Source organism: Eschrichtius robustus, chromosome 5 (genome assembly GCF_028021215.1).
Source record: "Eschrichtius robustus isolate mEscRob2 chromosome 5, mEscRob2.pri, whole genome shotgun sequence".
Lineage (NCBI taxonomy): Eukaryota > Metazoa > Chordata > Mammalia > Artiodactyla > Eschrichtiidae > Eschrichtius > Eschrichtius robustus.
Genome location: NC_090828.1, coordinates 53979243 through 53997976, shown reverse-complemented (window position 1 = coordinate 53997976; position 18734 = coordinate 53979243).

Below are 18734 nucleotides of genomic sequence, written 5' to 3'. Positions count from 1 at the left end.
AGAGTGCTAGACACCTTCTTCTGAAGTGAAGGGCCAAAGACCCCAAATCATTAAGCCTTTAAAACTCCGGTCATTGGAATACCTTTTCCATTCTCAAGAATTATTCTCTTGCACACAAAAATGAACACATCAAAACAGGAATTCTAGGCTTATGGGAGTAAGCCATCCATTACCTATAAAGTGTGATACCAGTCTTGGGTTTTTGGTAAAAAAATTTCTGAAAAAAAGGGCCATGAAGTTTCTAAAGTTCTGTTAGTGGTTACATAACGTTGGAAGTTGCGAGAGAAAAAAGCAGGTTCTAGCCTGTATATGGAAAATTTCCTCTACAGATGGATTCTCTCCATTTGGGAAGGAAAAAAAAAAAGCAATAAAAATAATCTAGTGTTCAAGAGCTCAAAATTCACATCGAGTCAAAAGATAACTTTGCACTGGTCATAAAGTCCTAGCCAAAGAAGTATTCCATTTACTAACCTTGATTCCATAAGAGAGATAAAGTAGTTGAGGTAACAAGAGTAAGACCCATTCTTCTGCCTGGATCTTGTCCCCCACAAATCAAATTCTTCAGTTACCATAAAATACTGGATACAATTGCAATGCTCCACTACACAGCTGCAGTGCAAGTCTCACAAATAGGTGAATTTTAATTATAGATAAAAAGATGAGGATACGTGCTATGACTAGACAAATTTCCTTTTATATCTGGCTATCTTGTCTAGGCTACCCAAGGCCACAAAGCTGAGTTCATTTTTAACTACTTCTTAGCTTTTTGTCAAAATTTGGTTCACTATCAAGTGTGTCTGTAACATTTTTCTTACACCCCTTTCTCTCTGTTCCCATTGTTTCTCTTTGTACAGAAGCATCCTGACTTGGGCAGTTTTCCTTGCATTTTTTACTCTTCATCCTGTCTCTACTTCCCTAACCCAATACCCAGACTTGAAGACCTTCCTATATCAATCATAGAAATAGCATGCCATTTCTCTTTTCAAATAATGGTACTGAAATATTTGCAAATTAAATGGTTTGCAATTATTTTCAAATCTAGTGTTAGTTAGGAAGTCTTTGGTTGCAAGTAAGTGAAACTCCAACTCAAATCTTAAGCAATAAAAGCTATTAATAAAAGTTACTGCAGCAAGAGTTACTTTTTAAAAAGCAGGAAAAGTTCTCGTTTCATGTAACCAAAAACTCCAGTGACAGAGTTTGGCTTGATTCAGCAGTAGAACAATGTCACCAATACTATGTTTATATCAACACTTTAGGGTGTTGTATTCACCCTAAGGCTTGATCTGATCTTCAGATGATCTGCAGTACTTCCTAAAGCTACAGCTTCAATTACTTCCAGTAGGAAAGTCAGTCTGTTTCCCCTGTAGCTCAATTAAAATGCCAGTATCCAGTCCAACTGTACATGTCTGGACAATGTGACTGTCACTAATAATAATAATAATAATAAGGCTAAAGGGATGGGAAACACTGATTGTTTATGCCAATCAGAGCCCTTTTGGAGCTGAAGTAGAGGTCTATGTTACCCAAACTTCATGGTTAGGAAATTCGGGGCACTGTATTTGGAAGAGAGATGGGATACCTGGGAGTGAACCAACAAATGTTGACTATAAAATTAAATCCTTAATATTTATCAAGTTGTTATTCTTTTGCACTTTCTATTCCTTATGTTATCCCACACAGAATAGTATGGCCACCTCTATGCAGTAAGTGCAATAGGAATAATGATATTAGTGAAACACAAACATAGAGAGAATAAATGCTGAATACATGCTTGCTAAACTAACTTAATATATTTGGAAATCACAAGGTGAGAAGAAAATATAATTTATGGATCAAATTTAAGCAAAAGACATTTAGAGAACTGATTGTGACCACAGACCCATATTTTGCTTATCATCATTGCTTTTATTTTTGTTTTTTTCACTTCTAAAGAACCATACACTTTGAATCACATTTGGAAAGGACATTTAGTTCTCTATTGTTTTAATTGTGATTTTATAATTTTATTGGAGGATAAAAATAAAAGTTAAAAATATGACTTTTAAGTCGGGTGGTCATCCATGCTGGTTTATACCCAGAAGATTCCCGGTCTGCGCCTTTTCCCTGGGTAACTATTAATAATACCCACTTTTACCCTCCAGAGAGTCCTGCTCTAGACAATAAATTATATAGTCAGTTTAATTTTAAATAAATGTCAAACATCTATATTATATTCTAAAAGAAATTTGGGACAAGAAAACTACCTAATCAAATAATAATAAAGTTAAGTAGGCATACTCTTTGTGTGAGTTTAAAAAAAAAAAGAGTTCAATTTATCGTGTAAGAAATATAGCACCAGCATCACGGCTAAAGTCTGAAAGGAAACTCATTTGAAGCCACTGTTGTGCTTTAGGGATCTGGATTAAAACTCATCATTAACTTTCTGTTAATACTCTTCCCTGGACCAATCAGTGGTCATATGGTGTTTACAGACCCTGAACACTGAGCTGACTTGAGTGGCCTTTGTATTGCAATACAATCAGATTATGTCTAATCTAAATGCTGTGTGCCCTTTATAGGACAGACAAATCCTAATCCGCCATTTACAGAAGCAAAGCCAATCCAGTCTCTGATGGCTATCTATTCATTTTTTTCCTCTTTTTTTTTTTTTAATTTTGAAGTGACAGAAATTAAAATAAATTTTAAATTCACTAGTCTAAATTAGTCTAAATATAAGTATTTGGAAGCTTTGAGCGGTAGTTAAAGCACTTTTTTGATGGTCTAACATACGTTATTACAAAAGCACAATTCTTTTCCTTCTAAAGAACACAGATTAACCAAATAAACTACCCCCACTATTCTAAAACAATAAAGAAAGCTTAAAAAGCATCTCATCTCCTCTTTTCTAAATCACTTGAGAGTTTATCTTGAAGCTCAGATTAGTTAGCTATACTTTACCAGTTAATCAGTAATGACGTTTTAAAGCAGAAGTCCCTACAAGATGACTCACCAAACCATTCTGAAATGAGCCTTTCTGCCTTTTGCCATTTCATTACACTGTAGTCAAGTCCTGCTTCCCCATGAGCCTTTTGAGATTCAGTGCCATTTTCAAGGAAGTGCAGGGAAGCGGGGGGATAAAGTGTGGTTGAAGGCAACACTCCCTCCCCTCCTTAACTCATGGCTTTCACCATCTGCCAGCCCAACTTTCTTCTCTTTCACTGCCATCCCCTTCCTCCCAGGATCCTAGAATTCACTGTCAATATCCTGATGCCATCTCTTCCCTCAGCTGTTCAGGCTTCAGTGAGACTAAATTTGGGGGATGTTCCTTTCTAAATTTTACATTGTCTCCGTGAGTCACATGACCTGGAAATGAGAGTCTAAAGTTAGAAGAGGATAGGTAGATAAAGACGTAATTGAAGTATAAAATCAGCTATCCAAAAGGTAGCTACCAACCTTCACATATGACAGTTTGCAGTTTAGAATTGTCTTACAGGAATAGAGTTCAATGTTTGAATGAATATGGGAGAAATTTTTCCAAAGGCGTTAGGAAGGGAAAGAGTGTTTCCACAAAGACTGACAGCACACTGTTTCTTAACGCAACTCTGTGAAACCACAAATAAAACAACAAAACAAGCAAGGACTTTGATGTGCTTATGGATTTTCTTCAGGGATGGATGTGGACGACAGGCTTGTTAACAACAACAAAAAGATGGCATTTCAACTCTAACTTGATGACTGATTTCACTCCTGCTAAAATGCTCAGACATCCTTTCCCCAGCCCCATCCATCTCTATAAAGCAATGAGTTCTACTGAAAGCTCTGCTGAAAAGCAAAAATATTCCTGAGAGTTACCTTTAAAATATGCAGCACCCTTCCTTAAAGCAGGGGGTCAGATGCAAAATATTTCTTCACAATGCAAACAACAGATCTGTATCTAAAATAAGCTGGTGGTTTGGTTTTGTTTTTTTAATCCGCTTTATAAATTATCGAGAATAAAATCCCTGCCTAGATTCCTCTCACTGCCTAGCACCTACCCACAAAATATATACTAAAAATAAATATTAACTGCTCTTGTTATCTACAAATAATGTAATAAGAAAGGTAAATTTGAAGCTAAAAATTCATAAGGCATATATCAAAGACAAATTTAGTTGACTTCTGGTTTATGCATCAATTCACAACATTCAAATCCTTCATCCATTCAACACTTACTAAGTTCCCACCATGTTCTATGTACTACAGTAGACAAGACAAACTGGAAACTCATCCTACTTTTATTGATATTAAAACCTAACAGAGAGACATATAATTAAGGTGATAAAATGATACAGTATACTATAGGGGACTGATAAATGCTTCAAGCTGCCCTCAATTTACTAACAGCCTGTTAGATTTGCCTGTTTTTAAACTTCCTAAAAGTGAAATTATGCAATATTTTTTCTTTTGTGAGTTTTGTCCATTTTGTTGTGTGTATTTATAAACCATTCATTTCCATTTATCAATGGTATTCTATTATACAAATACATCACAGTTTATTTATCTAGTCTACTATAAATTGACATTTGAGTACTCTCCAGTTGCCTCTATTACAAATTATGCTGCTATAAATACCCTGTGTATTTATACACAGGGACACAGGTATACATTGCTGTGGAATTGCCAGGTCTGCCTTCTTTACTTATTGTTTGTAACATTGATACTTTCAAACAGAGCAAATTTAAGATAGGAATATGTAGGAAATCACAAGAGAACAAAAGGGGTAAAAATACATCCTATAAAGAACAGCTGGACCAAAATGTAAACACTGTTTATTAAATTGATTATTAATTCTTTCACCATGAGTCCACCAGATCACATATCATTTAGGAAAATGGCGTTCTTTCTGGAAACTCTTTATTAAAAGTACAACATGAACCTATTTCTGCTTTGCAGTTTGATTAAGTAAAATTTTAAAAAGAATAAACCCTTTATTCAATTTTATCTTTCAGATAATTTGCTTCAACATTAAACAAACCATCATACTGTGAGTGGCTACATTAATGCTAAAAAGAATGTACCAAGAGAACCTAAAAGGAAACATTTGGAGAAGAAATGGCTCTTGGTTTTCATGAAGTTTGAGAGTTTGAAAACTACAAATCGCTTCAAGAAGAACTTTAAAACCTTTCCTTTAAACAGGCCTAGATAACCAAATCACTGGCAACTGTATTTCTGAAAATATTTCACAAGACTTGCATAATTTGAAATATATGGGTTTTATGGATTGTCTGGGCTCTGTGCCTGGAATTTCTCCCAGCGATCATCTCACGTTTTTATTCCTAGGATCAATAACGTCAGCAGATGTTAAGACTTGTTAGCCAAGTACAGTGATTTAAAAGGAAAGAAAGAAAGAGGAAAGGAGGGGGATGGAGGGAGGAAGGGAAGGAGAGAGAGACAGGGAGGGAGGGAGGAAGGAAGGGAGAGAGGGAGGGGGGGAGGGAGGGAGGGAGGGAGGGAGGGAGGGAAGGTGGAAGGGAGGGAGGTAAGCATTTCAATAATCCCCCAAACCAGTAACTCAAAGGAGAGATAGATTTTTTTTATAAAAAGAAGTTGTAAAAGAGTGGAAGCACTTGAACAGTAACTATACAAAACATTCTACTGAATAACTAGGTTTTAGTTAAGAAATACAACCAGCTCTAAATCATATGCACCATTCCATAGTCTTTCCAAATCATCCTAAAATATAATAAAAGACCAGATATCAAAACGCTTCATTGATAAACAATTCTATATTGCTGATAATATTTCTCCAGATAGGTGAAGAGACTTCATTCACTGAAAAGGAATTAAATATTCTTTCAGGTCTTCAGTGATTAAAATATCTTTCTCAGGAATAATGTTACTTCACTTACCAGAGAAAAATTTAATGAACTATCAACTGGAAATCCACATGGAAAAAATAAATCTAGATACTACCCTTTCACAAAAATTAACTCAAAATGGATCATAGACATAACTAAAACACAAAACTATGAGACTTCTAGAAGATAACATAGGAGAAAATCTCAGTGATCTTGGATTTGGCAGTGAGTTTTTACATGCGGCACCAAAAGCATGATCCATGAAAAAAAAAAAAAATTGATAGGTAGAACTTCATTGAAATGAAAAAAACTTCTGTTCTGTGAAAACACTGTTAAGAGAATAAAAAGCAAGTCACAGACTGGCAGAAAATATTTGCAAAACATATCTGATAAAGAACTTGTATCTAAAATGTGCAAAGAACTCTCTCAAAACTCAACGATAAGAAAAGAAACAACCCAATTAAAAAAGGGGAAAAGATCTGAATAGACACGTCAACCAAGAAGATATACAGATGGTAAATAAGCAAATGAAATGATGCTCCACAGTATGTCATCAGGGAATTGCAAATTAAAACAACAAGATACCACTACACACCTGTGAGAATGGCCAGAATCTGGAAGACTGACACCACCAAATGCTGCTGAGGATGTGGAGCAACAGGAACTCTCATTCACTGCTGGCAGGAATTTAAAATGGTGCAGCCACTTTATTTTTTTTTTTTTTCCCTTTTGAACATCTTTATTGAAGTATAATTGCTTCACAATGGTGTGTTAGTTTCTGCTTTATAACAAAGTGAATCAGCTACACATATACACACGTTCCCATATCTCCTCCCTCCCGCATCTCCCTCCCTCCCACCCTCCCCATCCCACCCCCCAGGCGGTCACAAAGCACCGAGCTGATCTCCCTGTGCTATGCGGCTGCTTCCCACTAGCTATCTGTTTTACATTTGGTAGTGTATATATGTCCATGACACTCTCTCACCCTGTCACATCTCACCTCTCCCCCTCCCCATATCCTCAAGTCCATTCTTTAGTAGGTCTGTGTCTTTATTCCCATCTTGCCACTAGGTTCTTCATGACCTTTTTTTTTTTTCCTCAGATTCCATATATATGTGTTAGCATACTGTATTTGTTTTTCTCTTTCTGACTTACTTCACTCTGTATGACAGACTCTAACTCCATCCACCTCATTACAAATACCTCCATTTCATTTCTTTTTATGGCTGAGTAATATTCCATTGTATATATGTGCCACATCTTCTTTATCCATTCATCCGATGATGGACACTTAGGTTGGTGCAGCCACTTTAAAACACAGGCAGTTTCTTACAAAGCTAAACATACGCTTACCATACGATCCAGCAACCGTGCTCCTAGGTGTTTGCCCAAATAAGTTGAAAACTTATGTTCACCCCAAAACACGCACACAAATGATTATAGCAGCTTTATTCATAACTGCCAAAACTTGGAAGCAAATAATATGTCTTTCAATTGGTGAATGGATAAAGAAGCTGTGGTACATCCATACAATGGAATATTATTCAGCAATAAAAAGAAATGAGATATTAAGCCACAAAAAGACATGGAAGAATTTTAAATGAATATTGTTAAGTGAAAAAAGGCAGTCTGAAAAGGCCACATACTCTATGATTCCAACTATATGACATTCTAGAAAAGGCAAAACTATGGAGACAGTAAAAGATCAGTGGCTTTCAGTGGTTGGGAAGGGGAGGGAGAGAGAAATAAAGTGGTAGAGCAGATTTTTAGGTCAGTGAAACTATTACGTATGATGTGGTAAAGGTGGATAACAATATGCATTTGGCAAAACCCATAGAATAGTACAGTAGAAAATGGACTTTAGTTAATAATAATGTATCGATATTGGTTCATCAATTTTAAGAAGTATACCACACCAATGCAAGATGTTAAGAATGGGGAAACTAAGGGGTGAAAGAGGATGTATAGGGAACTCTGTACTTTCTCCTTAATTTTTCTGTAAGCCTAAAACTACTCTAAAAAAGTCTGTTAATAGAAAAAATTAAATGAACAGATTGGAACTTTAATGCAGTTAAAATATCTGAAAATATACTATAATATGATGAAATAGAAAACAAAAGAAATTGCACTTGAATCCTGAACTTAAGATGCCTGGTCTATACAGACTTTCTTTTCCAGGCAGTATCAATAGTAATAATAATAATAATAACAATAATGATGATGATGATGATGGTGGTGGATCAGTTACTGTGCATTTACAGAGTGCCAGGCACTACGCTATAGATTTTATGCATTTTCTAATTTAATCCTCTCATAACCTTATGAGATATGTACTGTTACCCTTGTTTTTCAAACAAGGAAATGGGAACTTTCCCAATTTACATAGCTAGTAAATGGTGAGCAGGTATACACCCCACTATGCACTCTTAACCACAGTGGTGCTACTTTGCATTTTACTGCAAAGGGAAGATCCAATAAAATTACATGAACATGTCCCAAGGATTCCAAATTTATCAGAATAGGTCGCTTGGAAAAAAAAAAAAAAAAAGCAGGGTAAAAATGGGCTTATCTAAATTATGGTTTTTTTAAAAAAAAAAATCTATCTGTGACCTACATATACTTTACTATACTTGCATAAAATGAAACTATAATCTCTAATTTTCTCCAAGTAGCCTTCCTTGCAAGCAGAGAGCAATGCTTTCATGGCCCAGAAATTTACTCAAATGTTCCTTCCAAGAGAAAAAGAGAGGTCAGTTCAGTTACAGCAAGTAATAGGCGTGCGGGCCAAGGGGGCAAGCCCTGGGCCAGGAGGGAGGAGACCCGTGTTGTGGTCCAAGCCCTGCCACTCCTGTGCCCAGCACATCTGTCTCGTGGGAACTGGACTTAAAGAAACTGATAAAATCTCTGGGTACCTTCTAGTTCTCTGATTGGTGCGTGTGTGACCTTGAGGATGATTAATTCTTCTGAAGGAGGAAAACAACTCAGTCAAAAGGCATGAAGAAATTATGATAGAGTGTGGAGTTTCAGTTCCATTTAGGCAAGACTGCCTTATGGGTCTGAGGCATCCAGTGGTGAGTCTGAGGTCCTGTGGCAGAGACTCTTGCCATAGACAAGTCTCAGAGGAACAGAATAGTCAGATTAATTATACTGTGTCAGTATTAGGAAGATGAGTTCCAGTTGGTGTCTCAAGGGATTCTGGATAACCAGGGCCCTGTGCAAAACTGAAAAAAAAAAACCCAAAAAATCTGGCCTGTGCTATGTTTACAGAGGAATCTCCCTCCTCCTATCAACGACCTCCACCGCTCCACTGCCTACTCCCTCCCCGTTCCCTTCCACACCTCACTGGGCATTCCTCCCAGGATGTCCCTTGAAGTTCCCTACGTGCTACAAAATATTCGTCTCTTCCTTTAAAAATGCAGTCTCCCTGCAGCTCCTCTAGGATTTAGAAGGGAAGCAAACAGATTAAAATGAATCAGACTACAGTATAAATGGCTGAAAGGAGCTTAACCCTTCCAGGGTCAGTATCTGCATCTTTAAAATGTTAATATACATAAACCTTTCAAAAGTGGAATTTGGATAAGTAAGAGGAAGTTTTGTGGGCTTTAAAAAATTGATTAATTTTTAGGAAAGGAAATCACATTATTCTAGGACATCCTGCCTTTATTACCCATATTCGACCTTAGCCTAGCAAATCAGAAAAACAAAACCAGACACCAAGCATCCCACCACTCTACTTCTGAAAGATTGCTAATCCAAATCCATGTCACTCTGCAAGATGCCAGGGTCTATATGTTCTGTAAGATGCCAGGGTCTATATGTTCTGTACGCTAACATTTAAGTTGCTAGCCTAAATGCTCAAGTATACATTTTATGATAATCACCACATTCTACACTAATAGTCAAAGTGTCTACGAATTACAGATGTGCTTAGAGAAAATATTCAAGACGTAACTGCAATTAATTTTTGTTGCATGAGTAAACGAACCATGCCAAGAGCATAAGTGATTTTGCTGACATTACCGTTAATAAGACACATTTTATTCTGCCGAAATTTCTCTGGTTTGGGCCCAAAATAACAATGTTATATAAAAAGTTTCTCAAAGTTATTATATGGTTTCTCTGAAGTCTGTACAACCCATTATTTCACATTTCGCTAAGTATATCACCCTGGACACATTGAAACATATATGTATATGGACATGTATGTACATATATATTAAACAGTCAGATGCTTTGTGCAATTTTCATTTATTTAGATGCAACTGAACATTTGTCTACCCTTTTCACTTTTTCAGTCTTTTGTTTCCCCAGATGTGCCCATATTTTGACTATCTCAGGAGAATACAAAGGAAAATCACGTAAATAGAATGATCTTTTTCTTTTTCTTTGAAACTATTTCAGACCTCACAAATAAGATACATGAAAAGCACTGATCTATAGAAGATGACTACCTAAAAAAACAATGAAAACACACAGTATTTTCTCTCTCTCTCTCACACACACAGTATCCTGCTAAAAAATAGTATAAAATTCTCAGGTATAAAGTTAAAAGATTAGCAATTAGAGGGGAAAGTATTAATGCTAGAATCAAAACAAGAAGAGAATTATTATTTCCATGGTCCTTTAAAGTTCTACGAGTGTACTGATACCCACTATGCCATGTTCATGAAGCTGCCCTATTTACTAATGGTTAGTATCTACCCTGCTATCTCATTAAAGCTTAAAGTTAAAGATGACTAATGGTGTTTTTAAAGCTTGGAGGTACTGAATATATCTTTTTACACAGTTTTGACTTTTAAACCATGTTAATGTTTTACATATTAATAAGTTAAATTTAAACAAGAAAGGATGGAGGAAACTAAATTTGATTTCAAACAGAAACAAATAAACCTAACTGTATGTCAAACAGACAACATAATGATACAGAAGAAAGGAGGTAACTTCTGAATGTAGTACATGACTTTACATCCTCAATGAAATATACTCTAAGGACAAAAGAAGAGGAGTGGAGTGGTCTTGAAACTAATGAGTTTATTGTTGGTACTGGGATTGGTGTAGCAATTCTAAAATTGGCGGGGTGGGTATTGTAACCACGTATTAGTAAATATTAATATATTGATGTTAGGAACCAGAGTTTTCTCTGTGGGAGAAAGGAGATACAGATACAGGATGGGAAAAGGAGAAAAAACGCTGTCATGTTGGACTGGAATTAAAGGTATTAGTAAGAACTTATGATTCTCTGTGTGTGTGTGTATGTATTTATTAGCCCTGTCGACTGAATGGTTCTAGAAGCAAAGACACCCTCACTCTGAAAGCAATGCTACCCTGGTAGCAATAAACACATCTAGTTCCAAGATGTTGGTTTCTAAATACCATTCTCCACTAAAATAAACCAGGACATCTGGGAGAAATCACTTTTTCTTGGTCTAGGGAAGAATAAGTACAAAGTAAGCCTGAAACCTCTTACTATGCTGGAGAAAAAGGAAGTGCTCAAAAACTGATCAAAAATGACAGCTTGAAGGGGCTCTCACTAGTCAAATTTGGGACAATTATAGCATCAAGATGTATAATGACAGGAATGGATTATAACATAATAAATTTTTTAAAAATCCTTGAGTCCATACTGATTTTTTTAAAGGGGGTAGGAAGAGGAAAAGTTTTCTTTACAGAAGTAAGCCAACTAATGACTATAGAAGTAACAAGAGAAATAGAAAGTCATCGTCTTCACAACCACCATAGTAATAACAGGTTCTGGAAAGATGCATCTGAAGTTGCTAATATAATTAGATGAAAGGCTATTAGGAAACAAGATATTCATGAGTCTCAAAGTATCTCCCCACAGATTATTTATCGATTGCAAAGGGGAGAAGATACCTTTACAATGGGGAAATCTGGCAGATACACCTTTACCAGTGATCGAGTTTAATGTCATCAACATTAGGACAAACCAACATCATGAGCCACCTGATACACACCTATGGAGCATTCTTGACAAATATATTTAACCTAAATCTAATCATGAGGAAACATTAGACAAATCCAAATTGAGAGAGATTCTGAAGAACTGGCTCATACTCTTCAAAAATATCAATACCCTTAAAAACAATTTTAAAAAAAGGCGGCTGCGGGGACTGTTCTGAATCAGAGGAGACAAAAGAAATATGACTATCAAAAAATCAGCCATAAAGGCCGTGATTGGAGCAATCTGGAAATTTTCAATATAGGCTGCATAGTAGATAAAAGTATTATATTGTTAAATTTCCTGTCCATGATCAGATAGATGCGGAAGTATTTAAGTTCACGGTGAAAATCATAACGTCTGCAACTAACATTGAAATGCTTTAGCAAAACAAAACAAAACCAAGTGTGTACATAGAGAGAAAGGAGATAAAGCGAGGGTGGGAAATTATTGCCAATTGGTGACTCTACATGAGGGGTTTTGCAACTTTTCTGTATATTTGTAATTTTTCTAAATGAAAAATTGTTGGGGGAGGGTGGGAACCCTTGAGGTAATTAATGGGACACTTTTATACATGTTTTGGCCCCAGAGCTCTATACTCCCTGTTATTCAGGTAGGGCCACAACCTCACGGGGTATGTAGAAATTAAACAGGTGCACCGCAGTGCCCATGCTGGTGGGTAAGGGGGCTGGGAGAACCTCAGGAAAAGCCTTTGGAGTGTGGCACTTGCTGGAACACGGATCCTTCCTTACTGTGGTCTGCAAGGCCCTGCAAGGCCCTGCACTATCTGCCCCCTTCAGTTCTCAACTACTACCTCTCCTGCCCATATACGTATTTCTCATCCCTACTTTCCTTCTTTATTCCTCATGACCTTCAAGCTCCCTCCTCCTTGAACTTGTGTTCTCTGTGCCCTCTGCTCGGGAAGCTCTGCCTCCAGATGCTTGTACATTGCAAACTTCGCATCATGTAGGTCTTGGCTGGAGTGTCCTTCCTGACACCAGCAGCTCTAGAGTGACCCCTTGCTCCCTGCATGCTCTCTGAGAACATCTTGTCTAAAGTTGTTCTTCATGCACTCACTCCGTGGCACAAGTCAGAAATCATCATATTTATGTATTTATTTATTAGTTTGTTATCCATCCTCCCATGAAGGGGCCTCGTCTCTCTTGGCTGCTGCTGTAACCCAGTGCCTCAATCGGTACCTGATGTACTCCATAAACACTTATGGACTTTATGGACTGATGGTGCTAAAACACTGCACAACCCTGTGGATTAAATGCTGTATTGCTTCCCCCGAATATTTGCATTTAGAGCAATAAAATAAAAATGCAAAATAAGGGAGTTTGAGTCGATAGCCTCTCTCCTATTTCTCTTTAGACTATTCCAAGATACCTGAATCAATGCTCTTGTGTTTTCTAATGAAACAAAAGTATATTTGCAAACAATCACGTATCATAGCAAACTGGATCTTCCTGTCCTTGCGACGATAAATGAACAGGGGATGTAACTGCTGCTTTGTTTGCCTCCAGCACTCCAGTCACCAGCCAGAGGAAAGCATTAAACAATCGATGGTGGGAACCTATTCTGCCTTTCCACTTCATTAAATCATATATCATTTTTACATGTGAGCTGCCAGGCTATAAATCATGTAAGACAGAATGAGAGCATTTATTAAAGGGTCAGCTGAGCATATAATTTTGAATTCCTAGGCATCCAAAAACTGAGATTGACAATAAATATGATAAAACCCAGAATCATTTGCTAACTAATAAAGCAAGGATTTTCAACCCGCTAACTTGCTAAGCCACATTTTCATATTTAAAAGAATCTATATTGAATATAATTCTTATATGGTAATGAACTTTCAGTCATTTATCCAGAGTACTTCCTTAAAATATACTTAGATTTTAATTTTTTTTTTTTGGTAAGGATTACAAGGTTAAAAAAATACCAGTGAATAGTGTTCTCATTTCAGATTGAAGTTCACTCTTGAGATAGGTATTTATACAACATCTTTCCCCCAGTATGTTCAGGGAAAGCAGGTTAGTAGAAAGAAATTCCATTTGTCAAGAGGGAAAATGAAAATGGAGTTCGACCACGATGGACAAGGTCACTAAACAAATCAGTAACTGTTCTGAGAGCAGAACCTGAAGAGACAGATGACTCACGGCGGTTTTCCCTCCTCCAAATACACTGTTTCATCTAAAAGGTATTTTGAGGGTATTCAAGTTTATGCATTTTACATTTGCATTCCTCACAACAAAGAGCTTTCACATTAGAAAAAAACTCACTATCTTACTTAGACACTATAATAAATATCAAAACTATTTTCCTACTTTTAAAGATCTTTATGGTTATAAAATAAGGCTTGAGATCTAACACACTGAGACAGCACAGCCAGGTATAAATACTAGGTTACAGTTTTTAAAAGAAGAAAGGTGCTAACTTTCTATCATTACTATACTTTAATAACCTAAAAAGTAGGGTGCATTTTCAGAGTCTTGCATTAGGATTAGGATTTTATCAACTTTAAGTCTACTTCAGAATTACAGCTAAAAGAAACTAAAATATTAAATGTTAAATATACCCATAGTTTATTTACTAATTCTTTAAAAATACAAATCTCCAATATTTCCTGTTCAAGTCCCAGGGTAGAAAAAAATGTTTCCCACGAGGTGGGAATTAGTGAGTTATACAGATCAAGGTTCCAAAGCTGTGCCTGTTTTTAAACCCTCTTTCTAAAGAACATGATACACATTTCTCTCTGTGATCAAGTATAGGAGGCACAGAAAAACAAAACAAAACAAAACATAGCTTGGACAACATATTCAAAAGATTGCTTGGATCTTTTCTAACATTATGTCCCCCCATGAACCACTGATTACAACAACACTGGTATTTCAGTATGTACAAAACAAGACAAACTTCACAGCAAATCCTGCTTGGACAATAGATTTATCTTTTTTTACCTCTCATACCAAAGTCTTCATGCACATGGAGTACCTCACTTCTGATCACGTGGAAAGTGTGGTAATTATCCTTTGCTACACCTCACCCCAGCATCACTGTTATAATTCATAGGGTTCCATCCCCTCTGCAATTCCACAGGAAATGCTTATTGCATTGCCATTTCCAAAAGAAGATTCCTCAGGAAACGGAAAGCACATGCTTTTATGGGATGTTAAGCTATATATAGATAGATGTATAAATATCTGTATGGCTAGATCTACAAGCAAAAAATAGTGAACAAGAATACTGGAAGCCTCATGATATCCCTAGTCTGTCATATTTGAGCACTATTCACTCTTCCCTAACAAAATTTCAGTAATTTGAAATTTTTTTCATGGCCAGAATCATGGAAGGTGGAATTAACTTATATAAACCTACCTTTAAAGTGTATGTGTGTGTGTGTATATATATATATATATATACACACACACATATATACACACATACACATACATATTTATGTATATATGTTTTTGCTTCAAAGAAAAAGAATATTAACCAATAAGAAATAGACTAAGAGCTAAATATCAGTTATTACTGTAAACAGAAAAAAATGCATTTTGCTGTTCCTTGCAAATTTCACACTGAAGTCCTTTCAGCTTCAGTGCTATATATTCTCTCCTAATATAAAGAACACAAGATACTATAAACCATCTGGAGGAGGAAGACTATCTAAAAATGGCATTTCTACCTGGATTCTTCAGGAAGAATTCCTCTCCTGAAGAAGATTCTCCCCTGACTCTAGAAGAGAACTGCTTAGCTATAGTCAGTTAAGAGCTTCGTTTACTTGAAAATTCTTTGGGGGCTCTTTAAAGACCAGCTGCAAAAGCTGTAGTCACTGAGCCATCTAATGATTCCTATGTCTGCCGCTCCCATTAACCTTCCAACACACCTAAACCCATGGACCTCGCCAGAGAAAACTGTGTGCAGATGGAGTCTTTCCCACCACCCAAGCCAACTCAGAGCTCTTGTCTGTTAATTTTCATGGAAAATCATTAACCAATGAAATGGAAATTTTTCCAGACAATGGAACACAAGAGAAATGGTCTTTCTTGACTAGAAAATGAATACTATCCTTACTCAAAGTTACTTTTAAATTTAATATTCCATTTTATAATTTTATGGTACCATTTGAAATGATATGAGGTAGAACACAAAAATGGACATTTTATGATGTGTCTCTGTTTAATTCAACTCTTTATCATGTAAATCCTTACCATTCACAGACATTCAAAAATCTACTTAGGTGTTTCAGATGGCCAACTATAGCAGCTAGGGTCCCAATGGAAAAGAAATGCAACATTCAGTTTGGGAAAGTATTTGAGGAGGGTTTATTTTTAAGAGACTATTTACAAGCATATAATCAGGGTACAGAGGAACCACAAGGAGATGCAGGAACCAGGAGTTCAAGCAGAAGTGGTGTTATCACCACCAGAGAGATGGCAGTTACCCCAACATGGAGAGGAGGAAAGACCATGGGGGAGGTCACCTTAAGAGAAGCAGTGACCAGCACAGGGCACAGCCAGCCTGCAGTGCCCTTGCAGGGAGGGATCCAGGGAATATGCACTCTGATGTCACTCTCCTCCCCCCCTCCTATCTCCTGTCAGCATTTTCCATTAACCAAACCCAACTACAAGACAGAGGTCAAGGGATTCCACAGATTCAGTCCATACAGGTCAGCCTCCCAGAGCAGAGGACCAAGCAGACAAGGGTGAGAGAGGATCTGGAGGAACAGAAGACCCCCACATAGGCAGAGACAGACCACACACTCTCCCATTCTAAGATTAGATTAAATTACAATATATTTATAATACATACAGAGTCAAGGCATCTGCCTGAGGCAGGAGCAGATGCAAGGCCCCCAGCACAGCTTGACTTATCCCCCAGAGTCCCTAAAAGCACACAGCACATAAGCACTGGCTGTGCAAGGCAAGATCTCTTGAGTAAGAGCTGCTCATTTCTTGCCACCCCAAGTTAAATCCATATTCAGGAAGATTTTACCAAGGGCCTCTGAACACTATGCAAAGGAGTTTGGGTTGTCTCTGTACAAAACTGAGTCATAGAAGTTCTTTGATCAGAGCAATGCCATGATTACACCTTTATATAGAAAGATTTCTTTGGTCACTTTGTGGTGTTAAGATTAGAAGAAGCAGTGAATGAAAGCTAGGAGACCATTTAGAAAGCCATTACAACAATCCAGGAGAGAGATAAATCCAGTATTGTCATTTTGTGTTTTATATTTTTTAAAAGCCCTGGTGCCTAATACTTTGTGATATATAAAGAAAGATACAAAATTTGTTCCTTCAATTTTGAAGTTTCTACATTCTCTCACTGATTTCTCTTGCTTCTTTACCTCCTGGGACCAATCATTCATCAAGTCCTGTTGAGCCTAACTTTTAACATCCCTAGAACCTATCCTCTTATCTCTGCCAATGTTTTGATAAAGGCCACATTTATCACATAGACTAGCATTTCTCAAAATACATACAAGCCATCCTTAGGGATTCCATGAAAAAGAAAAACTTTCTGGTCAAATACTTTGTGGAAGTCCTGGGATAAACAAATTTAAATAGTTTCTTTATACCACTTGTGAATTCCTAGAGAAGGGGATCACATGCATCACTTCTTCCTTTTCATAAAAAATCTTGTGACTCTCCAGGGACAATGTCACGCCTCAGAATATAGACTGCAAAATGCTGACATGGATAAACTATGGTTTTCTTTGCATTTCTGTAAAACTTCATTCAGTCTGCTGACTATTCTGTATTTATTGCCCCCAGGACAGAGATTACATAGCATAAAGCAGAGAAAAAGGTAATCAATTCTTACAGTTTGTTTCAAATGTTAGGGGAACTCATGGGCAACAGATTTGGAGGAATATGATGAATAAGAGCAAAATTTTTACATTCAAACTAGATGAAAGGAAGGGAGAGGGAAACAATCAAAAGGTACGCAGAGAGTTTTGACTTAAGTGGGTACCTGAAAAGGGGGCCCAGGTCCCATCCCACTTAACAGCCCTACATTGACCCCTGATGGAGGGAAAGGTAACAAAAAACCCAGAAGGTTTGGTGGAGCTAAGAACCAAGGGAATCTCTGCCTTCCTGGGAAGATGGAGCCCTGGGAATAAAGCAAGACTTTGTAAATAAAATGGCTGAAACGTAATTTCATGTCTATGCTGGAGTTGCTCAACCTTGGCATTATTAGCATTTTGGGCCCAATAATTCTTTGTTGTGGGGACAGTCCTGTGCAGTGTAGGATGTTTATCAGCAACCCTGGCCTCTACCCACTAGATTCCAGTAATGTAATCTTCACCCTCACCTTTTGGGACAACCAAAAACATTTCTAGGCACTGCCAAATGTCCCAGGGGGCAAAATCGCAGTTGGGAACCACTGCCCTAGGTAGACGGAGTCCCAGGCAGCCTCAAAGAGTTTCTTACAAGTGTAGTATAGGTTGTGAACAGCTGAATGAATCATTCTGGAGGATCCAGAGCCACCTGCATGGACAATGTCCTAGAACCAGATGGGATGAAGAAAAACAAATGCATGGTGAAAAATGCCAGAGAGGACTGATCATTCCCAAGGACAAAATGGTACACTCCCCATAGATGCCCCCGCATCATACTGCATTGGTTAAGAATGAAGATACTGGCACATACTAGGAGGCAGGCTATCTGGGTTCAAATCCTAGCTCTAATCATTAAGAGCTATTTGACTATGGCAAATCACTCAATTTTCTGGGTCTAATCCATAAGATGGGGGTAATAATAGTACATGCCATACATAATTACTGTAGTAATTAAATGTGGTAAATTTTTAAAGGTCCTGCTCTCTCCATAATTAAGCTTTGAATAAGCAGTGGCTTTTACTATGTATACAAAACACTCCCCTGAAATTTGATCTAATTCAGAGGAGAGTGACCCTGAATTAAAACTAAATTTCTACCATCAAATCAA